The 25,710-nt window shown below is 39.2% G+C and overlaps 1 long non-coding RNA gene across 1 annotated transcript in view; it reads right to left on the reverse strand.

The window, feature by feature from the left end:
* LOC110472307 (uncharacterized) overlaps positions 1-15,077 on the reverse strand; it is a 28,310-nt gene extending 13,233 nt beyond the window's left edge. The window contains exon 1 of the long non-coding RNA XR_014951286.1: positions 998-15,077. This is a non-coding gene — a long non-coding RNA (uncharacterized LOC110472307). The remainder of the gene's footprint in view (positions 1-997) is intronic.
* Between the last annotated feature and the right edge of the window lie 10,633 nt (positions 15,078-25,710).

Below are 25,710 nucleotides of genomic sequence, written 5' to 3' on the forward strand. Positions count from 1 at the left end.
AACAACTATGAATTTCTGTAATTACTGTAACAGAAAATCCTGACGTTAATCCCTTAATAGAAACACAGCATATTGTCATAGATCAACAGGATGCCTTCTCAAATCAGATAAAGCTTTCTGATTCAGTCTCATGACTTAGTTGTAAGGCCATGATTAATAACTTAGAAATTAGTACCATGAGGCACGTGAAGGTCTTTTGGAACTATATACAGCTAATAATTCAGCTGTGCATCTCCTATCCATTCACAGACTCATCAGCCAAGTTTTCTGTGCCACAACTCAAGACCAAAGAGAGATTTTTCATGATATAAATCTGTATAATTCCTGGACACAGCTCCTGCTATCTCTACCAGTCTGTGTTTTCCCACCTGCCTGGTAGTAAGTATCTGGTAGATTTTTTTCAGGGCTGGGTGTGCACTGAACTTTCACTGGCACTATCATAAACCCATTCTCAGGGATTTCCTTATTTGATTGAAAGACATGCCTGCAGTTTCATAAATGAATATTGCATTATTGTCTCTGTAATAGATCCAGTGCCTTATTGGACCAGGGCAATGCAAATAAATGGTAAAGCCACAGATATTGTCCCAAGACCTGTCACCCCATGTAGCCTGAAATTCTTGCCATCAGCCTAAGGCTGACAGATTTCTTTCTTGTATTTTATATCATTTTTTTGTTCACTCCCTAGAAATTATGCCATAGAGTCTCAGGATATCTTACATAAGATGCAGACCAATTGAAGCTGTATATGAGTCATCATCAGAATGATGGAGAAAAGCATTTCACCAGGGATGTATGATCTAATGAAATTGCCTGTACTGTAGTTCTGTGGGCTTGCATATTCCCCACACACAGGCTTTGTTGTAACAGGCCAGCCTCCATATCTTCCCCCACCTCCCCAGCACCCATGGCCCCATCCAAAAATGCGGTATGAATGGGGTCAAGTGTTGAGGAGGAGCCTGCAACACTGCCCAGCAGCAGAAGAGGGAGATTTTACCTGCTCATAGAACCTCAGAAACTCAAACTCTTCAGAAACAGGACTTAAAAACTGGTGCTGCACAGTCACTCTTCTCTCATTCCAGTACAATTCTCAGTTCAGTCTGAGCTTCTGTGAAGAGGAAACAGGAGAAATGCAGTGCCACTGGCAGTTCAACCAATTTATATAATGCAGGGGACCACTAAAACTTGTGGGACTTCTCAGAGCTGTCTGACTAAGACCAAATTTCTACTTTCAAGCTTCTTAGCACCCAGGCTCCATAGTTTGGCTTTCTTAGGCTCTGTTTTGTGGGTGCCAGAGATATTTGCACTACATTCAAAGTCCATAAAGGCCTCCCCCACTCCTGCTCTCTCCATTTTTGATTTCTCTGTGTATGGGACAAATTGCAACAGCGCTCCCACTGTGGAGCTTGCACTGCACATTTATGCCCATAAGTAAGTGCAGTGTAGGAGGCTCAAGGGTGAATACAGTCATATCAAAGGTGTATACAGACTTTCGTAGCAAGTCTGCTATAAAAGGTATTTACTTTACTTCCACTTGTTTATTTGGCTTTGGGTAGCATTTGGAAGGATCATCTGCTTGAAGTAATGAAAGGCACTGTCCTGCTGTAGTTGGAGACAAGTTGTTCCAAGGCTGATTCTTGGGTTGTGAAGGCAAAGGCTGAATTTTTGAAAAGGATGAGAAGATAATCCCTTTCTATTAAAGTCATACAATTTTAAAGGTAAATTTTATAAAATAGAACCACTCAAAAAAGGAGCACAGCTGTCAACAGAGTTTTTTGCTTTCCTAATATTCTGACTCTATACACTGCTATATATTAACATGCTATATATATTTGCATATAATTTCTAATTAATTAGCCCTGAGATCTTTCAGAGATACTGTAAGTAAATGCATCCTTTCCAGAAGACACTTCCTGCCTCATTGCAGCAATGCTTATGTATTGAGTTCTACCTTTTTCAACTTATTTATATGCTGTTAAAGCACTGGAGATCCATGTTTCTTATTCCTTTTTTCCTAGTGTTCCAAATACAGGGATTTTTGTCTCAATAACCATACACAGTAAATATCATATTCCTTGTGTTTTGTTTTTGTACCTCTCCCCATTTTCTTCAAACATATGTCTTGGTCCTGGATCTGCAAAAAACAAAAGATGTACATTAATCTGAGCAGAGAACACCTCGTGGTCTGAATTCCTTATCTCTCCAGGATATTATCTGCTTTTTTTTTTCAAAACACAAACAGAAAGGAGAAAAATCTGAGTATGAGCAGTTTTGTTCTTCCCCCTTGCAAAATTGTTAAACTCTTTTCACGACAGGATTTGTGGTGGTATGTGGTTCAGCTGGCTCTACTAGAGTTTCTGTTTCTGCTAGGTGCCTCTGTTTTTACAATGCCATTGCTACCTGAGTGTTTTGAAAAAAACAATCTCAGAACACACAATCTTGCTCTCTGTGCTGGCACTCAATTCAGCCAGTTCCAACCCTGGTTTTCAGATCTCTGTCATGAAATGCACAGAGGAAGGAGCAGGAGTCCTCTGCAGTCTCCTAAGTGGACTTTTTGAGTAACACAGGAGAACAACTCACCAGACAATTCTTGCATCACTCCTGGAAATGGCAGAGGAAATGGGACATGTTTTAGAAGGACCTTCAGCACAAATCCTACGTCTGTCAGAGCAAACATCCTCCTCCTCAGCCAGCACACTTTTTGACAGCTGGCTTCCATGGGTGTTCCTCACAGTAAGTGAAGCCAGACACGCAAACGGCAGAGAGAATGGGTCAGGAGGGAAAGTGAGGACATTTCAAGAGCTAGACTGACTGATAAAATCTTCTGCTGGGAGACATAAAAATAGCTTTCTCTGTAAATCCAGCTTTCCTCTTACACAAATGCTCTTCTTTAGAATACAAAGAAAAAGCTAATAAATTAATAAAATCCCATTGCTCCTCTTTTGTGAAAGAGGAGAACAGTTATTTATTATGAAAGGGAAGTATCTTAGACAACTACTGTTGTAGATATAATTTTGGACTTAACATTCAAATCGAAAACTTTTTTATTTTATGACCAAAATGGTTTCGGCTTAGTGGTTCATTGAAATAGAAACACACTAAATTAATTTTATTCAGTTGTACTATGGAAACCTCATGCCAATTACTTATGCTTTAGCTCTTCTTTTGATGATGCCAAATCTTATAATTTCTGCAAAATTTCCAATTGTAGGTATCATCAAAAAGTACGTATAGGCAGGAAGTCCCACTTCAAACTGGCCTTGAACTTGTGCTTCTTGTTCTGCATGAGTAGGGTTTCCTACATGTAGTCTCTATTTTGGCAAAGAGAATTTTTATGAGGGCAACCTTTTTTCTCTGCATTTTACTGATGACACATCTCATTTACCATTTATCTGGAGCTCTTTCCTCTTTTAGCCTCATGACATTTTGTTTGCATTAATGTTGCCCCTCCACTGAAGGTAAACTTGCATATAATACTGAAACATATAAAATTTGTCAAACTTTTCTTTTTGTAATAATCAAGTATCTGCCATTACAGGCCCTTCCTTGACCAGCTGTCAAGTCCTTCCTTTTTAAGTAGAGCTCTTCACAGATTATTGATTTGCTACACTGAACTAAAATAGATTAAACCACATTAAATTGCTTACAGACCTTGTCTGCTGGGTGGACTTGTGTATAGTGAGTGTCTGATGACATTCACACTGCAGGTCTTAATTTCTATTCTGGAGGCTTATCTGAAAATCACAGTTTATTTTAAAGTTTTTTCAGGGGTTAGTTCCTCTCTCATACAGTTTTGTGAAGTTGTTTGGAGTCACAGAGCTTTTATTTAATAAGCATTTCAGCAGTGTGACAGTGCAGAACCTTGGCAGCACAAATCTGGTGGCTGCTGCCAGTTAACACCGCACTCACCCTGGGACAGGAGCACTTGGAAAAATCAAGACTTGTCTCTTCCCATCCCTGAAGCCTCTGCTGAGGAATCATAGACTCTCTCTATCCTGTTGAGAGAAGGAAGGCTGGATATCATAGAATCACCGAACCATTCAGGTTAGAAAAGACCCCCAAGATCTTCAAGTCCTATCTTTGACTGAACATCTTCATGTGAACAAGTTCCAGGTCCAGTCATTCCTCAATATTTCCAGGGATGGTGAATCCATCTCCTCACTGGGAACAGGGAATGCTGTATTGCTCACCATCCTGATTTGACAATTTGGCTCTGGAATATTACTGTGGGGCACTCCAGAACATGGACATCCAATTATCACCAGCATCTTGCTCCTGATATGTGGCCATGGGAAGAAACAACAAAATGATCTCCAGCATTACATCCATAAAAAACCTGCACGCTGTAGGAGAAGAGAGCAAGGCCCAAATCTATCCCAGCACTGTGCAGAGTGCCCCCTTGGAGGAAGAGTCCTCATCTGGAACTTCTTCTTTAACCTCTATTTGATAATTGAAGAAAACTGGGTCAAACTTTACATGTCAAACAATCTTGACATGAAATGTATGTGACTGAGCTCATCTTTGCTGGCCAGTGTTGTACTAGCTTTATTTGGGTTTGGAACCACCTGAAGTCAACAAAGAACCACAAAAACTCTGAACAAGAGGCTCAAGTTAGTCAGAGTTATTTGGGTTTAGAGAAGTTCAGATGTTCTTGGTGCTAAGGATCTACATCAAATAAGGCTACAAGAAGCTAAACTCCTGTAGGAGTAGCCAGTGAAAGCTGAGCAAGTCTCTCAAAATGCTCTGAGTTGGTAAACCAACTGGAGACTGAAGAACTACAAGTTTTCTTCTTTTAAAGCCTAACTCAACAGTTATGCTGGTAATAAACTTACAGGAATGGGATTTCTTATATTGAATACTTTTCAAGTGGGAAGCAAGTTAAAATAGCTCATTGCTGTTTAATAACTGGGGAAAAGTGAAATATTTGATAGGTTTTTAAAGAAGTAATTTGTAGTTTTAATGAATAATCCTTCTTGTTGATGTATTGAGAGCACAAGAACGACCAAATTCCACAAAATAAATGTAAGAAGCCTAATGTACTAACTTTAGCAGGAGCTATTGCTTTTTTTTCAGGAAACAGGGTGAGAAAAGAGGCTTTTTTTTACTGTTCATAAAGGGGCTGAATCCCCTTAGATGTTTTATTAGGATCTCAAGTTTTCAGACTGTTTGTTAGAATATTCAGTTTTGTTTATTCTGGATGTTTTTCCCTGGTGATAGAGAAGTCAAAATTCCTTTGAAAATCTGCAATAAACTTTGTGACAGATTTATCACCCCATGCCTGTACTGAAATATGAAGAGAGTCTACTTGTTTGAAGCCTTGTTTGACGCTTACATATAAAAATATATATATATTTGTATTAAAAGAGAGCACATGGGCAATAAAGATAAAAACCAAAACTCTTGGTGTTTAGGTGGCGAACTATGTCCTTTTTTGGTGTGCTGCTTAATTCTTCATTGCTTCCAGAGTTCTTTTTTTCTTATTGTTCTGTTTATTTTTTTTATATCCATGGCAACCATGAGTCTTTGTCAAGGAGCCATCCTTGTGGGTCTCTTTTTGAATGGCTGAAATCCTAAAAACCATGCTATTTCTGCCTGAATATTTCTTACATTGAACATGTCTTAATTGGTAAGTGTTTCGAAGTTAGGAGGAAGCATTTTTGCCTTTTAAATTACTAGTGTTTAAAATAAAACAACAAAGGAATTTGGTTACAGAGAGTTATAGGATTTTTTTGTGGATTGAATGCTTCTGGAAATCATAGCAAGAGCACAGCTTATGTACATGTAAATAACCCTAATGTATTAAATTCACAGTATTCCAGATACACAAATATATTTCTTCCTTTCTAATTTTCACACCAAAATTTTAGCCTGGCAGCGGAGGAAAAAAAACCCCATCAGAGATAACCAGACAACTTTACAGACCAGCTTTTTTGCTAAAATAGGTGTCAACCCTACACATCCCTTAAGACAATGTCCAGAAGGCAAATACATAGAGGGCCAAACTCGGTTGAGCAGACAAAAAATGAACTGAGTTCTTTTATTTTGATTTCATTTCTACCTTTGTGAGGTTTCCTGGACTTTAGTAAGCAAAAGCAGTTTATACAAATGTGCCTATCTGCCATTAAAATATTTGTGATTCTACCAACTGCATTAAGAGGAAGGCAAAAACCCTGGTAGGAAGTTTTTGACTCTTGACCTCATCCCCACAGCACAGCTAAAATGCTGTCTGAGTTGTGCATAGCGTGACATTGTGCTGCAGGACTCTCTTAACAGCTCTTTAAACAGCCACAGACATTTCTTGCAAGTTATAATACATCAGGAACAGGACGCACTTCTTTTTTACCTGGCCCACTTCAACAGGAATCTTTGGTAAGTGTCTTCTTGAGATTTCAAACTAAGGACAATATCCCATACAAATAGGAGAGAACCAGCCAAAATTTTAGCATTATATCCCAATTCATCTGACTTTCTTCTGCCCTGTTTCATCATATACTGTCTTTGATGTAATCAAAATGGCTCTCAAAATACTATTAACTTAAAAAAAAACTTTCTTGTATCATCATAGAAAACAGTTATTTTCTATATTTATAATCTATAATTCTAGAATCCATCTATATTAATTAATATTATTTCTATATCTAGAAATAATCTGTATTTTTATATTTATAATCTATATTAAAACAATTTAATCTTAAAATGGACCCCCAGAATGTTGTTTACTCATAGAATTTCTGGGGGACAATAAGTCTACTTATTAAATACTATGTTACATGGGATACATTTCCTTCATAAATACACCATGAAAACTTCTAGCTTTTGACAGTAAATTGCCAAATTTGACAGAAATACAGGTGAATACATTTCTAATACTTGCCTTAGACTGTCAGTTCAACACCTGGAAGTATCAGAACATTATGCTGCGATATGCCCGCATGCAAATTCAGAGGAGAATATTTCCTGCCTGCTGTGAGTTGTGGGTATAAAGGAAGGCCTTTAGCAGATCCCATGTGTAACTGATGGGCATTAGGTGTTTGTTGGGATGTGGTGTAAAACATCCTCCATTCTGTGGGAAGTCAGGGACTGTGGGAGCAGGACTTGTGGAGGTACTTTCAGAAAGTCTAGAGGACTAGGATTGTGCAGCTAGCTCACAGCAGTTTGAGACATCAGGCAGTCTAAACATCGTTTCCTGCTGCTCAGCATGCCCAGAGAGCAGAGATGGTGCCTGGTGAGTGGCTGTGCTGTCTTAACTGGGATATTGCACCATGGAAAGAGTCAAGTTGTCTTGCCCTCCAGATACAAAGTCCAAATGACAATTCCTGGCTACTTTTCACAGAATCAAAGAGCCTCAGAGCTGAGTTGGGAGCAATGCACAAGGATCAGCAAGTCCAACTCTTATCCCTCCTATACAGGACATCCCCAAGAATCACATCACGTGCCCAAGAGAGTTGTCCAAATGCTTCTTGGACTCTGTCAGGTTTGGTGCTCTGACCACTTCCCTGAGGAGCCTGTTCCAGTGCTCAACCAACCTCTGAGTGAAGAAATTTTTCCTAGTATCCAACCTAAGGACATAGCAGTTTCTTTCAGTTCTACTGTGATCCTTGGAGTATGAGTATTGCTGTTTTGATGGCAGTGCACTCCCTCTCAGTTAACTGCAGGAGGAAATAACCATTGCCAAGTGTTTTAATGTTGCTTCATGTGCATGCGTGGAGGGATCCAGTTAACCAGAGGGATTCTGTTCTGCTGCTGGAGGACTGTGATGGAGATAGAAAACATCCTACAGCAAATCAGGGAACACCTTTGTCACGTTGGAAAGGAACAGATATGGATCTACACTGAGGGACTCCACAGAATGTTTTCACTGGTCCATGTTTTTCTGATCTGCTCTGAAATAACCATAATTTGCCCTGGCCAGATGTATGATCTGCTGAAGGGTGGGAGCTGAAAGAGAAAGGACCTCTGTGTGTTAAAGCTTTGCATCCTATTCTCCTCATTGATATCAATTAATTACTTCTGTAGGATACAAGATCAACTTGAGTGAACCATTGGACCAAATACAGATTTTCTCTCTGCAGATGAACAGATCTGAGAGTGCTTCAACAAGCAGGCACAGTTCAGTGAAAAATGCCAGCTCTCCTGATGAGCAAGTCCCCAAAGCATCTCTGCTGCAGCAGGGACAACACTGTTCTCCAGATAATCCACTGTGGCAGAGGTGTGAGTGTCCTTGGCTACGCCATCATTTAATGGTGGTTCTTCTTCACTTTGGAAGAAGAAAGATTTGTGAAGTTTATTCAGATTTGATGTGCCTTTTACTCCCAGGCATACTCCTTCTATTGTCAGTGAAATTTTGTGAGGAATTGTCAGCCACTGAATATTTAAAATTTACATGGGAATTTTTAAAAGCCCAGTGTTTGTGACCAAAGGGCCACAGTGCATTTCAATACTTCCCCAGGAGATGGTGACTTCTGATTTTTCATCTACTGTATACACTCCTTGAAATTTTAGCTTTGAAAGCCAGTCTGGGAGCAGAACTTCCTAAAAAATTACTCTTCCCACTCTTCTCTAATTTATGGTGATGAGTGCCTTGGCTTTAAATATTACAGTCATAAAGATTTTACTGATTTCTGTTTCATGCTTAATGCATACCCATTACTAGCTAATGACAAACTAAGGAGTGCCTCATTTCTGCTTGGAGGTGAAGTTTGGAATTAATAGTCTTACAATTCTGTTTTCTTGTGAATTCAACCAACTTCAGCACATCTGGCTTGCTCATCCCTGCAGACTGAAAATGTGGCAGGAGCAAGCACAAACAAATTGCTTTGCCTAAGGTGCAAGGAAAAAGGAAAACCCAGCAAGAAATTAAAGCAATGAAGCTTTATGATGAAGATATTGTTATACCCAGGCTTCTTCCTTGTTGCATCTGTAAGCACTATCTGGGTTACAGAGCTCAGGAGTGAGTGGCAGGAAATGTGTGTTCCCTCATCTCTCATTGGAACTAGCTTTCAATCAAAACAGTGTGCTTTACCACCTACTCCCACCATATATATCTTGACTGGGGTTTTTTGTGTTTGTTGTTTTTTCCTTTTGTTTGTTTGGTTTTTTTGAGAGGGAGATACAAATAATTTGGTCTCTACTGCTGAAACACAGTGACTACCAGCAACACTTGACTTCTCTGAATATCATTTTCTCTTCCTTTGCCAATGCCTGCAGCTCTCTCCCTCCCTGTCTGCCCATCCCTCAGCTCTCCTGCAGTCTCCTTGCCACACATCACCTCAGAATCTCCCTGTAGTTCATTCATCTTCTCTTTATTGAGATATGAGGCTGAAAAAGGAGCAGAGGAGAAGTGAAGGGCACAGGGCAGATGTTTGACTTAAAATTATTTGTTGATCTCTTCAAAATAACAAAAAAGTAAATTTCCGAATATTTGTTAACATAAGTCAAGATACTATTTTTCCATTCCAGCATTTTGGTGTTTAGGCTTAAGGGTCCTGAATGTTTTTGTCAGTGTTGCTGTAATTTCACAATTGTAAGTTCACAAAAGTGCACTCTAATCACAACAGTAAATGTACAGTTGTGGTGTCCAGTTCTACTGTAAATGTTTTCAGTGAGGCATCTCCTGAAGCATTTATTTGCTTATAGTATTTTGGTTCTGCTTGGATGATCACAACATCCCCTTGTGTTTTAGAAGATACTGCTACAATTTATTACAACAGTGAACCCATCCTTTTTCTAATTCTTATAGGGGCTGGATTTCTGTATCATCTTCCAGGGGAAACCTAGCAGACTGTGTGATCATCTCCTTATTTTTCATATAGTTTAACTGCTTGATTTTCAGTCCTAATTCAATATTTCACAACACTGAAGCAGATTTGTTCTGTCTTATTGTAAAGAATAGAAGCACTTGACTTTTACCTCATACTTTGTGGAAGATGAAGTGCAATGCCATCAGATCTCACCCTCTATGAATTTGTGTCCTTCTTGAAATTTAGCCTCTTCAGTGTTGTATCTTTTGGCATATCTAAAACAATGATGGATGAGTTGATAATGCTGAGTTGTAATAAGAGTGTTGACAGCAGCCAGCTCGAATCTGTTCGTATCTGTTACGTGTTTTTTCACATTCAGGTACTGGCTGAAGAAAGCTCCTAAGGGTTTTGAGAAGGACAGCACTGATAGTAATTTTCTTGTCAGTTGATGGACTTGAGAAACTATTGTATATACAGTGCTGTTCTAATACATCTGTGATACGTTCTAGTAATTTCAGTCAAACATGTAACATACAAGGGAAGATCTTGCTTTTCTACATGTATTCACAGTCACTTGGAGTTTGCAATGTCTAGAGTCATCATATATCTCAAAATATATACCAAAAATATTTTCTTAATTTATACTGCTGCGTAATACCCACCTCTTGCCTTCTAGCACCATGAACTTTTTACTCCTTCTCATTATGTTTTATGTTCTGTCCTTTGGCACTGACTCTGCCTGGTCTAGAAATCTAGATTTCAAACTTTTTGTGAAACTGTTTTCTAAATGTTTACTCTTCCATTTTCTCTTACTCTGTTGTAAGCAGGCACCCTTTGTTCCATTATATGGTCTTGATAGTTTCCTGGATTCTCACTCACTTAATGCTTATCTCAAGATATTTATGAATTCTCTCTGAAAAATATTTTCTTTCCATGCTAATATTTGTGTGAAGAAAGAAAATGGTTTATGAAATCTACCTGTATCTGTTTTCTGATGCTTCTGTGAAATATCAGTTGAGGTCTATGGGGATTCATTGGCTTTTTCTGTGCAAATATGTACTAGAAAGCAACAAGAACCTGTTATGGTGATTAAACTGTTATTTTCCTCAGGCCTTGTCAAGCTTGATTCCTGAGTTTTCTACCGTACCTCTGATTTTGTATTCCAAAAGCAAGAAAATTTTTGTGACAATCTTTATTTTGTCTGTTGAATGCCTAGTGTAATTCCAAACCAATGCTTCAACCAGCACCAGTCTTGGTTTGAAAAGCCAGGTGTCTGCTGCAGGAGGCAGGAGCCTCCCCTGAAACAGAAAATGTAAACCCCCCTCCCTCTTTCTGAATTATTATAATTTTGAAATTAAGGGGGACTCTCAGGCAAAGATATGGGAGCAGGAATAACAGTTCTTTATTAGGGGAGAAAATAAAAATAAAAATAAACAATGCAAATATGGTTTGTATTGCAAAAATGCAATACAAAACAACACTGACAGAGTCAGAATAGAACCTGACACCCTGTGGGTCAGGGTGTTGGCAGCAGTCCCATTGGAATGGTGGCTGCAGTGCTCCTGCAGTGACAGATGTGGTTCTGTTGGAGCAGTGATCCCCTAGAAGGCTGCAGTCTTCCTCTGAAGGTCCAGTGGTGGTGTAGATGGGCCTGGTCTTTCACTGGGAATCCAGTGGAGAAGAAAACTGCTCCTCTGGGAATCCAGTGGGAAAAGGCTGCCTGTGGTGTTCCAAATTTTAGATTATATCCAAGTAGGAATGCTTGGCTCCTCCCCCTGAGCAGAGCCTCTCACAATGGGATAATGGAATTTATCAGTCATGCTGTGGCACTCAATGTCCCCTTAACAGAAAAGGATTGGCTGTGGAAGAGATAAGGAAAACTGCCCAATTAACAGAAGATAATTGTCTTATCAGATATGCATAGAATACACCCCCATTTCCAACTTAAGACAGCACCTCATCAGAGAACCAAAGTACATTTTAGTGACTTTCAATGAGTTACGTGCAGATCCAACCATACATGGCTCAGGTTTTTAGAGTGTGCAAGGCCAGAGCTGGAAAATTGCAGAAGAGTTATTAAAATCTAACATTTATGTATTATGCAAGCAGCAGAAAGCAGTTAAAATTTCCACTTTGTATTTTTTTTTCACTTTTGGTCTGTGACTTTTTTTAATTTATTATGGTCAATATGATTCCCAGTGCAGCAATAAGGCTTTTGAGAGTAAAAGCTTCCATGGCAAGCAATAACTTTCTCCTAAAAATTATGATAAAAATAAATCTGCTAATGATGTTTTCTTAAAAAAAAAACATCCCAAAGGCTCTCATATTCACAATAAGGTACATAAAGCAATACTTTGTTTTTTTACAAAGCAAAATCCAAGTAGCTTGTTTGTATGCTAAAGGAAATTTCTAGAGAACAAAGCAATAATGAATGAAATAAGAGTACGAGCTTATCATCACCAAACTTATTACAGTGATTGCATGAAACAACTTCAGAACAATGGGGTGTTCCTCTCCTGGCACAGAGCACTTACAGAGGGTAACTAACTGATGCACCACCTCCTGTTTTGCCAGGTTTTAAATGCACACTGTAAAACTGGGCCTGCTCTAGTGTCTAGTTAAATTCGGGACTAAGCTAAAGGCATCACATTAGCAATGGGTAATTGTGAAATCAGGTGTCCACCTTATGCCCAATAGAAATCTTACAGACTGTGCTAAAAGCAATGATTTTATTCTTGGCACATAATCAGCATGCAAAGAAGATACTGCTACAGAAGCTTGTGAGCCAAACAGAAGTTATCAAGCACAGGGTGGAAAATGTGGAAGAAGAGTATAGAATATTGATCAGCATGATGGTAAGAAAATCTTCTGGAAGGGTCCTTCTATGACAGGGCTTAGGAGATTATTGTGCCTCAAGGAGTTAGTGTTCCACAGTACAGCTAACCTGAGCATCCAGAGGCCACTCAATGCTGCACAGCTATGGCGTTCTCAGCATCTCAAGTGATATAAGATTTACTTGCTATCTATATTTCTCCCTTGTTTCTGTTTTATTAAAGCAGCTCTTTAATTAAGCCTTTTTTTTTTTTTTTTGTCAGACCTTTCTCATTGAGACCAGAAAAAGACCTGTACCATCTCACTCTCTTTCACCTCACCTGTTTTCAGCTTCACACTCTCACTCATGCAGAACAGGCCAAAACCTGGCCTACAGTGGAGAAGGTTCCCTCATTTTGGCTCACTGTGCCTAAATAATTGGGTGGATTTGAAGGTGTAATAGAGATTTGTCTCTTTATGGGTGGTAGGAATGGAGAAAGGAGAACCTGTCAAGTGAGGGAGCTCTGAGAACGTGGAGCAGGAGGCCATGCAAAGGCAGATGGAGGAGCCATTGCAGAAGAGCAGCTCTCCAAATTTTTATGATGTAGGCTGGGGATGTGGGTGTTACTGAGACAATGTTAGATATGGAGCTCAGATGTCAGCCCAGTCTGTTCTGTACAATTCTTTTTGCCTGCCTTTATCAGAGGGACTAGGGACAACATCCTGGAAGTAAATATTTTAACATTTTTTCAAAGACAGAAGAAATAAAGCAAGATATAGTGTTTGCAATGTGGCTTTCTTTCAGCATTATTCCTTGTTCAATTCTATTTATCTGCTGAAAGACTTTTATTATGGAATGCCATTTCTGGCAATCCTATAAAGAGTATTAAAGGGTGGAAGGCAAGAAAGAGAGGATTGTTTAGTTGTCTGGAGGTGCTATTGTCAATCATCTTGTATCTTTCAGACATACACACAAAACTGTAGAAAGACAGCAAAAATAACTGGGGCTTTGCCTGTGGTGATGACTTTATCTTGCAGCCTCACTGTTGTAGGGGCCTTGTGACCAGCCACTATGCAAAGCAACACATCACACTGACCTGCCTTCTGAAACATTTCTCTTGACTTGCCTTCAGATCACATCCTTAAAGCAGGCATGGGAAAGGTAACACTACCATGGCTTAATGGTAATGATGCTATGAATCAGAGACAAAAGGATGTGCCATAAAGCAGAGTTACAGCAGTGGAAGTCTAAGGATCCCTCACATTACCATAATGAGAAACGGGAAACATCATCTGCTTTCTTCTTGCTGATGGCCTTGAGGTGAGGAGAAGATCTGTGTGGGAAGGGAGGAAAGGGAGCAGGGACAAGCTCTTTGCAGAGCTGTTTCCCACTCATACACGAGCAGATTATGTTTTGTCAGCTGACTTTGAAAATATGTGTAAGACCACAGCCTCAGCTCTCTCTGTCTGCAGAGCCTTCTGAGCATGGTTGAGCTAGATCTTGGAAATGTCTTGCTAGAGTCTGCACTCTCAAAGATCAGAGGGAAGCTCTTTCACATCTTTTAGGCTGTCTACTTCCCTCACAGGGCTAAGTGACCCCTGAGTGAACAGTATTCAAGTGGCCCCATGGCCTTTTCATGCATTTACCAGCCCAAAACTCATCATGATTTTGCATTTTAGCTTCTCATCTCAGCTTTTTTCTTAGTTATCATTGCAATTCATGCCTTTACAGCAGCACCCATAAGACTGCTTTCAGTGCATTAAACCCAAGCAGCTCTAGATTTGGCCCAAGCATCCTGCCTCTAACTTTTGTTGATCCTCATAAATAACTGTATAAAACAGACTGCATAGAACTTCTGTTGCTATGGAAAATGTAAGAGGCATGTCTTTGCACACCAGGAACCAAATAGATCTTTTGAGAGCAAAGTAAATTTCTTTACCAATCCTCTTTGCAATCCTTAAGATTATTTGCTTTGTAAAGGAGGTAGGAGTGGGTTTTTTCCCAATGAGTTAGGAAGGAAATTAAGTGTGCATGTGAATATACAGCAGCCTTTATAACGGTGGTCCATACAATAGGTTGTGGATGGAAAATGCTTGGTTGAAAAATAAGGTTAAAATAATGAAAAATATGGTTGCTATGTGTAACCTTACTGACTGCATTTGAATTCAAGCTACATTCATCTGGTTGCAAATGAGAAACAAAAGCCCCTTAGAGGTTGCCAGCCTGCCTAGCATGGGGACATTATGGCAGAGGAAAGGAGATGATGTGTATGGGGTTCTAGAAGTGAACACAGAGAGGTTTGGTCTCTGGAGGTTCCAGGGAGGTAGCAGGGCCTAGACCAATAAAAGTCAGAATGCTGTATAGCTTGTTCAAGAAGACAAGGCCCTCAAGAAAAAAATTCTTCTGCAAGTGAGTATATCTTTAAAAAAGATTTCATTGTGATTTTCCTAGGAGTCAAAAACTCAAAACTGCATCCTCCACCACATGCAAAAAATTCTGGAAAAAATTATTTTTGTAGTCAGACAATAGTCTGACTACAGCAACAGTCATACAGGAGGTGTTTCTCAGCCTGCCACTCATTTCAGCCAAGTCACTTCATCTCTCAGGGCCCCAGTTTCTTGCTCTCTAAACTGAATAAATACTCAGGTTCATCTGAGAGGTACTTTCAGCTTTACCTATATATGGTTTATAAAATAGCTCTCCCTAATTGTTCTTCCTTAAGAAATGCATTATTAGGCTATTTCATTCATGTCAGTTTTGTTACTAAGGCCAAGGATTTGTTTATTACAGTAGTCAGAGGATGTCTGTTGAGAGGGCAAACCCTCTAAACCACCCTCTCCCTTCCTGGTTCAGAAGAACCAGGAAGGGCTCTAGGACCACTGATTTATTCTCAAATAAGCTACTTTTATGCTTCTTAGCTTGTAAAAGGGGCGACTCTGGCTGTGTATCTATTCACTCTTTCCATTTTCAATTTACTCAGGAAAGGGTTTGGTTAGATCTCTGTCTGGATGCTGGATATGGCTTTCAAAACCAGTGGACTAAAAATTCTTCTCAAAGTGAAACATGTTTTATATGTGGTGGGATTTTTAACACAACTTGCCTTTTTTTTTTTTTCCCTTAAGCATACAGTTCTCAGTAATTACATTTCATTTTTATTATCAACCTTGAGTGTATTTTTAGCTGTCTATATATGCATGCAGGATCACGAATATCTTAAATGTCACATATAAATGGAGTCCTTTTTCCCATCATACTGATAGCACAGCTGGTGGCAATCATTCCAACTTCAAGCTAACTAAGGTCATCCTATTTAAATTTCTACCAAGGATGAGTTTAATAAAGAAAGATTCGTGACAACAGCCAAAGCTTTGCAGAGACTACAGATCATTGGACCTCCTGTGATTTATTTTTTTATTGAGATGGAGTCTTCCTGTCTATTAATTCTGATTTTTATACCAGCTTCCTGTCTATTATAATTTTTCATGGCCTATCCCCAAATTTTTCAATAATCCTGATGATTCTTTGCAAAGATATCTCGCTAACTCCACTAAATTAAAGTCAAATAATCTGTGGCAGACACGAGAAACATAGTTAGAATAAGTTTAATAACAGTATTCAATATTCACATTCATGTGTGGGTTTTTTTCTGGCTTTATCTCTCCTGGTGAAATTCAATTTTTAATATCTCCTGAGGTGTTCTTCAGCACAGTATGGCACAATATAATAGGACTTACTAGATATAATTAAAATCTCACAATTCTGAACTCAAACGTCTTGCAGGAAGATTGCCTCCCATTTCTAGAGACCTATTAAGCACCCACAACAGCAAGCAGCCTGTTGGCTAGTACAAATTGTGGTGAGACAGGTATAATCCTAAACCTGCTACTGCCTCAGACCAGGGCTCATTAGCCTGTCAGTGACTTAGCTGGTTTGCTAGCATGATTTACACCTACACACACACCTGTGGGTATGACAAGTACCATCGTGGTCTCTGTGCCTACCTAGCATCCCTTCCCCATTCCTGCCCGTGGTTCCCTGACTCACTGCTGGTGTAGTTTGGTGCTTACTGCAGACACACAGCACTTATGGACTCATCCCACAGCATCCCTCGCTCACAGGTCCCCCAGATCCCAGTGGGGACTGACCACTCACCTGACATCTCAGAGCTGAGTTGAAGTGATAAGCAGAATAAAGAAATAGACTCCACAACTTGATGCAGTTATGAAGTAGGTATGTATGTCAGCGCCCGGCACAAGCAAGATAGCTCTCCAAAAACTTGTGCCCCGAGCCTCAGCCTGTCCCACATCTTTATTCACAAAGGTGTTCCATATGCAATACATTACACAACTTTTCTATGCATATTCAACCCCTGGCCCCGCCTGTCCTCGTCTCTCATGCTAAATAGGTCCATGCCCTTTTGGGCATGCATGGTTCGCTGTGGTGGTCTCACGGGGGTCCCTGGTGGTCTCTGAGGCCGAAGGTCATAGTCTTCCTCTGGATTGAACTTTTGAACTTTTGCCCTCTGCGCACATGTTTTTAGTCCTTTGGGGTCTTATCTGAGTATGTCTGTTAGCCTTGACATGATTGAAGACAGAGGGGTCTCCTTATCTGGGTTCTTTTCCTTCCCGGAGACAGATGGACCTTTGTCTGGGTCCTATGCATTCCCTGGTTTTCCCTGGGATTGTCTTTTATGCAGGAAGCTCTAAAGATTTATGATTCCCTATGTCCCTTGTCTCATGGCAGAGGTTTCTTTCACGATACATTCATCTTGTTAGCTCAAGTGAACTCCGAAAATCTCTATTTCAGTGTCTCCCCTGTCATCAGCTGGTGTCAGCCTGAAGGCTGCAGTGGGCACACACACAAGCACACACACATTCACTCATCACTCCCTCTCCATGCAGGCAGGACCCGCTGCAGGATCGGTGCGGGGCTCCCAGAGCAGCCACGAGCAGCTCATGGCAGCGGGGCCCTTCTGCACCTCTGCCCGTCCCAGCTCTGCTCCTCCTGCTCCTCCTCCCTGCACATCTCCTCCGTGGCTGGCACAGCCTCACCGACCCACCGCAGCCTCCTGCATCCCCAATTTGCATCCTTTTCTGTACACATTGCCATGTTTTTCTCTTGATTCCTCACCAGGTAGTGTGGCTGACCAGATTTGTTTCTGGTTATTGCTTTCAGCAAAGGTAATTGCCCATATTTGAGTCTGATTGGTCTTTTTTTCTTTATTTATTGCCACAGTTGAGAAAATAAGGATGCTCACACTCCACGTAGACATACAAAAGCATCTAATTTATAAGCTTTTCTGTCTATCCCTGTATTCTGCCCTTTTCTCCTGTATGTCCCTTATGTGTCTGTACAACTCTTTTGATACCCTCACTTTCCCCAGCTGGTGGTCTAAGAACAGCTTGGATTGGAAGGGACCGTAAAGATCACTCAGCTCTTAGCACTTTGCTGTGACAAGGACATTTTCCACTACAGTAAAGCTGCTCAAAGTTCCATCCAACCTCATCTTGGGCAATTCCAGGAATGAGGCATTCTCTAGGCAACCTGTTTCATTGCCTCAACACCCTTACAGTGCTTTGCTGGTATAAAATTCTCCACTCCACTTCCTTCCTTACCAATCACCCTTACATTGCTTTGCTGCTACAAAATTCTCCACTCCACTTCTTTCCTTACCAATTGGTGCAACTGAGCAGGCTTCTTTTGGGCCACTGTCTTTGTTCAGCACTTGATCAGGATTTCTGTCCTCTGAGACAGCCATTTGCACCTTCCTATCATCCCAGTTTTGCAAAGGCTCTTGTTGGAAAATCTTCTAGGAATAAAGATTCTCATACTTCCTATATACTTTCAGTATTGTGTAGCAGTTGTCTTCAACAGACTTGTCAAATAAATGGAAAAATTCAGGAGTAGGCATTCCAGTTATTCATCTGGTCTGCCAGGTCAGGCCATCAGGTAGATCAGTTTGTTACTTAGTTTGAACAGCTCCCAGATTTCCAGTCATCCCAACTATCTGACAATTATCTGGGCTTTTTTCCACAAATTAAATTATTCAATCCTGCTGCAAATATTGCTTATGTGTGTTTTCATTCCAGTTCAGGATAGAATAAATTGATATTTGAAAACTTGGTGCTTTTTCCAGAGAATTGAAAAGTCAATTTTCTAGCCTACTCTTGGTCTTGATCTCCTTCCTAGAAACTTGGTAAAGTGCTAACTGCAGTATATATAGTCACATACTGAGGAATTAATTATATTTTCTTGTATGCATTTTTATCACAGACAAAATCTCTCGGCCATCAGAAATCTCTAGAGTTTTCTGTGTAATCTCACTGAAAATATGCAACTGAAAAATATTCAGGAAAATATCAGTCAAGGAGAGGAAACTAGCTTTGTATTGTTACACCTGGCAGATTGATGGCTGAGGGAAGAACTAGGATTCTAGCTAAGCACCTTAATGAACTGAACTGAATTAGATGAAAAGTACTTAATTGTTAGGCATCATGACATTTCTAATGCAGTGAAATATTAAGCACAGGAAAATAACTATCCATTCTGTATCCTTTAGTACCTGTCAGGGTAATGATCAGAAATTCAGTTTGAACAGTGGGAATGATCTTTTTAGCAGAAGAAATTCCAGGGGCCTTCTAGTATACACATTAATCTTTCTCTTCACAAAAACTCTGTATGAATTCAGCATACTAATAATAATGCCATGGTAGCTCTGGGGCAAAGACCACTGCTTTGTTGTGGGTGCCCCATAACTTGGATAGAATTTGGTTAATTAATGGCCATTCAATACATAATTTTCCTTTCTCCAGCATCAGCATCCTTCTCTTAATATGCAACTGCAATATGGTTTGGAAATTTTGCTTTGGGAAATTGCAGGAGTTCTATATCCAACCATTTGAATTAACCAAAGCCTTAGGGCAGAAGAAGCTTCCAGACATTCAGGTACAAGTAAAGTCAGACTGCTTCTTTCTAACTTCTAAAGTTCAGTAAATATGTTGTGAAAAATACAGATTTTTGAAGTGAATGTCAGCAGAGCCCTTTCTTCGGTACAAGACACCTGTATTTTGAAAGACCTTTTTATCTTGTTTTGTCTTCTTTGATACAATGTCCAGTGTAATAAAAATGTTGTCTCTTGATCTCTGCATTCTCATTTGTCTCTCTCTGTTTATCCTACTGCAGAGCGGATCTGGACAGCTTTATATCAATCAAAAAATGTCTTATCCCTTTCCAAAATAGTTATTTTCCTCTCAGCTTGCTTTTTCTTTCCTTTCTTTCTTTTCTTCCTTTTCTTTCTTTTCTTTTCTTTCTTTCTTTCTTTCTTTCTTTCTTTCTTTCTTTTCTTTCTTTCTTTCTTTCTTTCTTTCTTTCTTTCTTTCTTTCTTTCTTTCTCTTTCTTTCTTTCTTTCTTTCTTTCTTTCTTTCTTTCTTTCTTTCTTTCTTTCTTTCTTTCTTTCTTTCTTTCTTTCTTTCTTTCTTTTCTCTCTTTCTCTTCAGAGTAGCAACATGAAAACTCCATAAAATAGCAACAAAATTCTGGAAAAATGAAAATGCCACTGCTTTTCAAAGTTCAAAATCAAAATATTATTGAAAAATCTGAAGGGTTTCACTGAAAAAAAAAAATGTTTAAATTTTTAATAGGGCTTTTTGTCCAGAAGGAGTGCTGACAAATAGATGAGAATCTTTATATGGAACACCATGTACCTGATCTTTTGTGTTTCTGACACACTTCAGGTAGTCCCCTTTCTTATTCTTTCTGTGTCCCTCCCATTTACATGCATCACAGTCATTATTTCTGTGGGATTTTTTGTCCAAATCAAGTTTTGAACCTTCCAAATTCATCAGATTTTTGCCTCCAGTCCCTGACCTGCAGAGTGCTATCATTGTGTATGTATCCTGGGACATCATTATGATTTCCAGTAGTTTACAGGCACTAGGCCAATTCAGTCAGCTTTACAACTGATTTTATTAATGCATGGATACAGAGAAGTGTATTTAGATTCCTCAGTCGTGCCTACTTGAAGCCATGTGCAGCATCTGTCTGGTTCTGGTGTTTCCAGAACAGATTCTGTCAGTTTACACAGAATATACTTTCACATTGTATTTCTGCCTTTTTAATAACATTTAGATTTGTTTTTACAGCTAATTCATTTTCTAGGCATTGCAGTTGTTCTGCCTTACATTTTAATGGGTTAATGAAAATAACTGGACCTGGTATCATTGTGCCCTCTACTTGTGAGCAATTCAAGTGTCCTTAGGGGTTTCCTTTATGGAAATTACAATCTTTTTTCATTTGGCTTTTATTGTTCAATTTCTCCCTAATGAGATTAAACTTTTTTACACCACTTTGGGATACTTTTTAGCATTTTTGTCTCAAAGGTTATGATTATTTGGCTGATTCAATTAAATGGAGGAAAAATCCAGAGAATCTAACAGAGCAAATGTTTTATCTCCTAAATGGGAGCACAGATTCCTCATGACTTCTGCTTGTCTTGTACAAATTTCTAATGTTTCATAAGAGTGTGAATTACATAAGCCTTTCTATAAAGCATTATTTCTCCTATTAATTGAAGATAGGTAAAAAGCACCATATGTAAATATAAGAATGTCTTTTACTTGCACAAAAAAAAAACACAAACAGGAAAACATTTTTATTGACTGAAAACAATGGTTAGCATAGAAAATATAATAGTGATCCTGCCCTTATAGTGAGCCTTAGAGAGACACATCTGGAGTTCTGGGCTCCTCAGTAGGAGAGAGACATAGAGCTCCTGAAATGAGTCCAAAAGAGGGTTATGAAGACATTTGAGGAATAGGAGCTGGTCCTGTTCAGACAACTTGGAGGGGGCCCCATCAATATCTATCAGTATCTGAAGGGAGGGTGTCAGAGAAGGGAGACAGAGGAGGGAGCCAGGCTCTTTTCAGAGATGCTGAACAAGGGGCAATGGGCAGAAACTGATGCATAGGGTGTTCCATTTGAACATGAGGAAAAGTTTCTTTACTGTGCAGGTGACCATGCACTAGAACAGGCTGCCCAGAGAGGTTGTGGAGTCTCCCTCACTGGAGATATTCAAGAAATATCTGGATGAAATCCTGTGCAATGTTCTCTAGGATGACCCTGCTTGAAACTTCAGCAGGAAGGCTGGATCAGATGCCCCACTGTGATCTCATCCAATTCTACCCATTTTGCGAGCCTGTGATACATTTATAAAAAACTGGTTTTGAAAAAACCAGTTGAAATTACTTGATTTTTGCCCTTTAAATCTAAATGCATTCTCTGTCCATTCCTTATGCTTTTTCCGAAATGTTTTCTAATTATCTTCAGAAGGAGCAAATATTTTCTGCAGATCGCTCAGAGTTGTGAAACATTACTAAGACATACTAGGATGTATCACAATTAATTAAAAGAACTTCGGAACATTATTCCAACACACATGTGTTTGATAAGGTGATGGTTGTGAATGAGACACTGAATATTACCGACTGAAATATTTACCTCAGGTTGTGGACCTCACTTGCCCTGGGAGTTGAGAGGCATATCTATCCTTCATGTTGATGGGTATGAATGAGGTATTTGTCACCCTTCTTGTGGTGGCATTACTCCACTGTGCAAAACAGCCCCGAAGAAGTTAGAGCAGGAAAAAACAGGCACAAATTTGCTCAGTGAAGTACCATGGGCCAGGTTAAGTTTCTTACTAAGTACTCATGTCCATACCATTTTTCTCCCAGGATGGGTGAGTTATAAACCTTCTGCAGAAGATGCAGTATTACCAATGGCAAGTCCTGAAACTCTTGAAGTCTGGAGTAGGTAAAATTTGAAACTGTGCTATTTTTTCTTTCTGTGCAGCAAAACATTCTATTTTAATAGGTTTATCCAAATTTATATCTCTGTTTGAGCTGTATCTCTGTGCAAAATGCTACAATACCAATATCTACACTGACTTTGTGCAGCATCTGTCACACAAGAACCAAACTAAGCCTAACGTGCAAAGTGTTTACTACGAGTCTTATGAAGGCTTTGCTAGAAATCATGGCAGCAAGAAATTCTAATACACATGCATCTGAATTCCAGACATTCCTGAAGTTTCTGCCAAATCATGAAGACTCAAGTAGAATGTATGGTTATAAATAAATGGGACAAACTTTGTTTTGGACATAAAAAAGTTCCACAGAACTGAAGTATTCTGAATTAAATGAAGAGAAGGATGTAAAGAATGTAAGGAACATTTACAGCCTTACTCAATTAACTTCTGAGTGGGAAGGTGCCCCATTTTCAGCAATGCATTTTTGAAAAACCAAACTAAGATTCAGCTGCTGGGAGTAATTTCCAATACTTGCTCTCAGCATCAGAAAAGATTGCTTACATCTGGCACTTCAAGGTGTCTCTAGCATTCACTGTAGCTGCATATATTCTGCATGATTTTGTTGATAAATTAGATTTCTGAGAATGAAGGGTAGTAGAAAACAGATACACAAATACTGGACTCTATATGAAGGGCAACTGGTCTTGGTACAAAAGTCCTCTTTTTGGCTCTGGCAAAGCCTTCAAAGTTGCTCAAAAGTGTCATACTTGATGATGGAAATATAATATTTTTGGTTTTCATAACTGGTGATAGGCTGGGGAAAGAATTTTAAAAACAAACAATAAAACAAACCCACACAAAACCCCAAACAAACAAAAACTTAACAGCAAAAAAACACAGAGACTTTCTGAAGCTCTTTTTCCATGATAAACTTTGTGATCGTGCTCAGCTCCAGGAAAATAACAAAAAAAAAAATATATATGTTATTAAAAGGAAAACAAATTACAGAAAGATTAATTGTCTAACAAGAATAAAAGAAGGTAGTGTCCTGGACCAACAGGTTGAGTGGCTTTGAAGTGCCATTGAAGTTCTTGCTTCTACAAAAACCACAATCCTCTATTGGAAGTGAAATAAAGATGTAGCAGTAGAATTGTTTGCCAAAAAAAAAAGTTATGAAATGCACATGTAGAAGGAAGAAGGGCTAAGCCACTTGAACTTACTTGAAGTGCACTTGTCTTAGTCAAACAAAGTGCATGTTGCTGAGCATGTGGCAAGCAAAGAGCAGTGTTTTGTAGACTTCTTTATAGGACAAGGCAAGAGGGAGAGAGGGAAGGTGCAGAATGCAGAGGACTTCCAGGTTTCAGAAAAATACTGTGTTTATTGAAGCTTGGAACCCAAAGACAACCTTATGCCATCTGCAAGACTAAAATGATCAATGATATTAAAAACATGTTGTAAAAGAAGTATTGAATTTTGCCAAGTTGTATACCTGTGGATTGCTATATGACTTCAGTTGGAGGCCAAGTGGGGACTGCAACGTCTTCTAATATTTCTTAAAGTCACATTTACAGACAAGAACTAATCCAAACAATAATTTTTCTCAAATTATAGTGGTCCATTATGGACACAGTTCTGCAGATGAAATCTTTTCCCCTCCCCTGGAGTGTGGATTCAATATTTTTATTAACACATCCCAAAACAGGTGGAGCAGAATCTTGCTGTTCTTTGTGAGTTAGTTTCACCCTCAAACCCCTAACATCATACTAGACATCTGGTTGCCTTTCTCATATGTGACCTTTGTTTTTTTCCCCTCAAAATATATCACTTGTCTCTGTGGCATTTCTTCTTGTTGACCCCAGGTTAATTGTCCAATTTGTAGAGATCATTTTGAATTCTGTTCCAGTCCCCCTGCGTGCAACTTTCAGTTTGGGTCATCTGCAAATACTGTAAATGTACTGACTTTTCATCTTCCTAATCATTAATGAAACAATTGAATAACACAAGTCTCACAGAGACCCCCATGGAATCAGTTTGCATCTCTTCCCACAAATTGCAGTGAATCTTCAATAAATATTCTGATTGTCTTCTAAGAAACAAGTAGACTACCACCCAACTGGGTCTCTAGATAGCTCCCTAGAACCATAGGTTCATTGTGTCCTAACAAGAAGTGATGTGCAGGTTTATTGAAGCTGTTATGTATTACACCCATTGAGTGTACCCTTACAAGAGAGGCTAAATACTCCATCCTTAATTACCTTTAATTCTTCCTGTCTCTGTCATCTTTTCCTCTGTGGTGAGCTCCATTGAGTCCCAAATTCTGTGGTTTCCATAGCTGAAGTGAGAATGAATACCCCAGAGCTCTCAAAGGATCAGATTTCCCTTTTACAAAAGTAGGTGTGTGTTTGCCCTGAACTTTCACAGGGCTTCACATTCCCTCTACTACTTTTCAAAACCAGTAATCTCATGATTACTTTGCCTGTTTCCTTCACTGTTCTGCAAAATTGGCCAGATTTCATGGCATTTTTATGCTGTTCTTTTCCTTAGTGTAGCCAGTGGTTTTTTGTGCTATAATGTTGTCTGATGACAATTTAGTGAAGATTAGTTAGAGAGAAAAAGAAGCACAGTATTTGTTCATATCACCCATTGTTTGCTCTTTTTTCTTATGCAGCAACAGATTTATTCTTTGCTTTCAAATATTCTGTTGTTCTAAAGAAGCCTTTTTCTTTGCTTTCTCACATGTCTCATACATATTCCTCCCTATTTATAACATTGTACTGTAGCTTTTGAGCCTCTAGGGTAACATTTGTGGTAACAGCTGTGAAGACTTCCATTGGTGGAAAGGAAATTCTCCTGAAGATGAGATTATCAATAAAAATGCAGATGTGATGCTATAAAAAGTCAAAATGTGAGGAGCTGATGGGGCAAATATTAAGGGAGGTTGGTAAGGTCATAACAGACTAGTAGAACAGATCTGTGAGAGTAAGACAAGAACATACCCTCACAATTTTGCATTCCCTTTGTGTTGCTCTATTACTTACTTTCGCCTTGTTAGGATGTGGGCTGATCAAGAAATAGATGGGGAAATAAGAGAGCCTAAAGAATTTGTACAGTACACTTATTTTTGCTGCTTTGATATAAGTTTTCTAGGCCACAGAATCAGCTCCAGTCAGTTCACTAGGAATAATGTTAGGATGTGGGCTGATATGATCAAGAAATAGATGGGGAAATAAGAGAGCCTAAAGAATTTGTACAGTACACTTATTTTTGCTCTTTTGATATAATTTTTTTAGACTCAGCTCCAGTCAGTTCACTAGGAATAATCACATGTAGTTGCTCTCTAAAGACAGCTGAATAT

This window comes from Lonchura striata, chromosome Z (genome assembly GCF_050655825.1).
Source record: "Lonchura striata isolate lonStrDom1 chromosome Z, ASM5065582v1, whole genome shotgun sequence".
NCBI classification, from domain to species: Eukaryota; Metazoa; Chordata; class Aves; order Passeriformes; family Estrildidae; genus Lonchura; species Lonchura striata.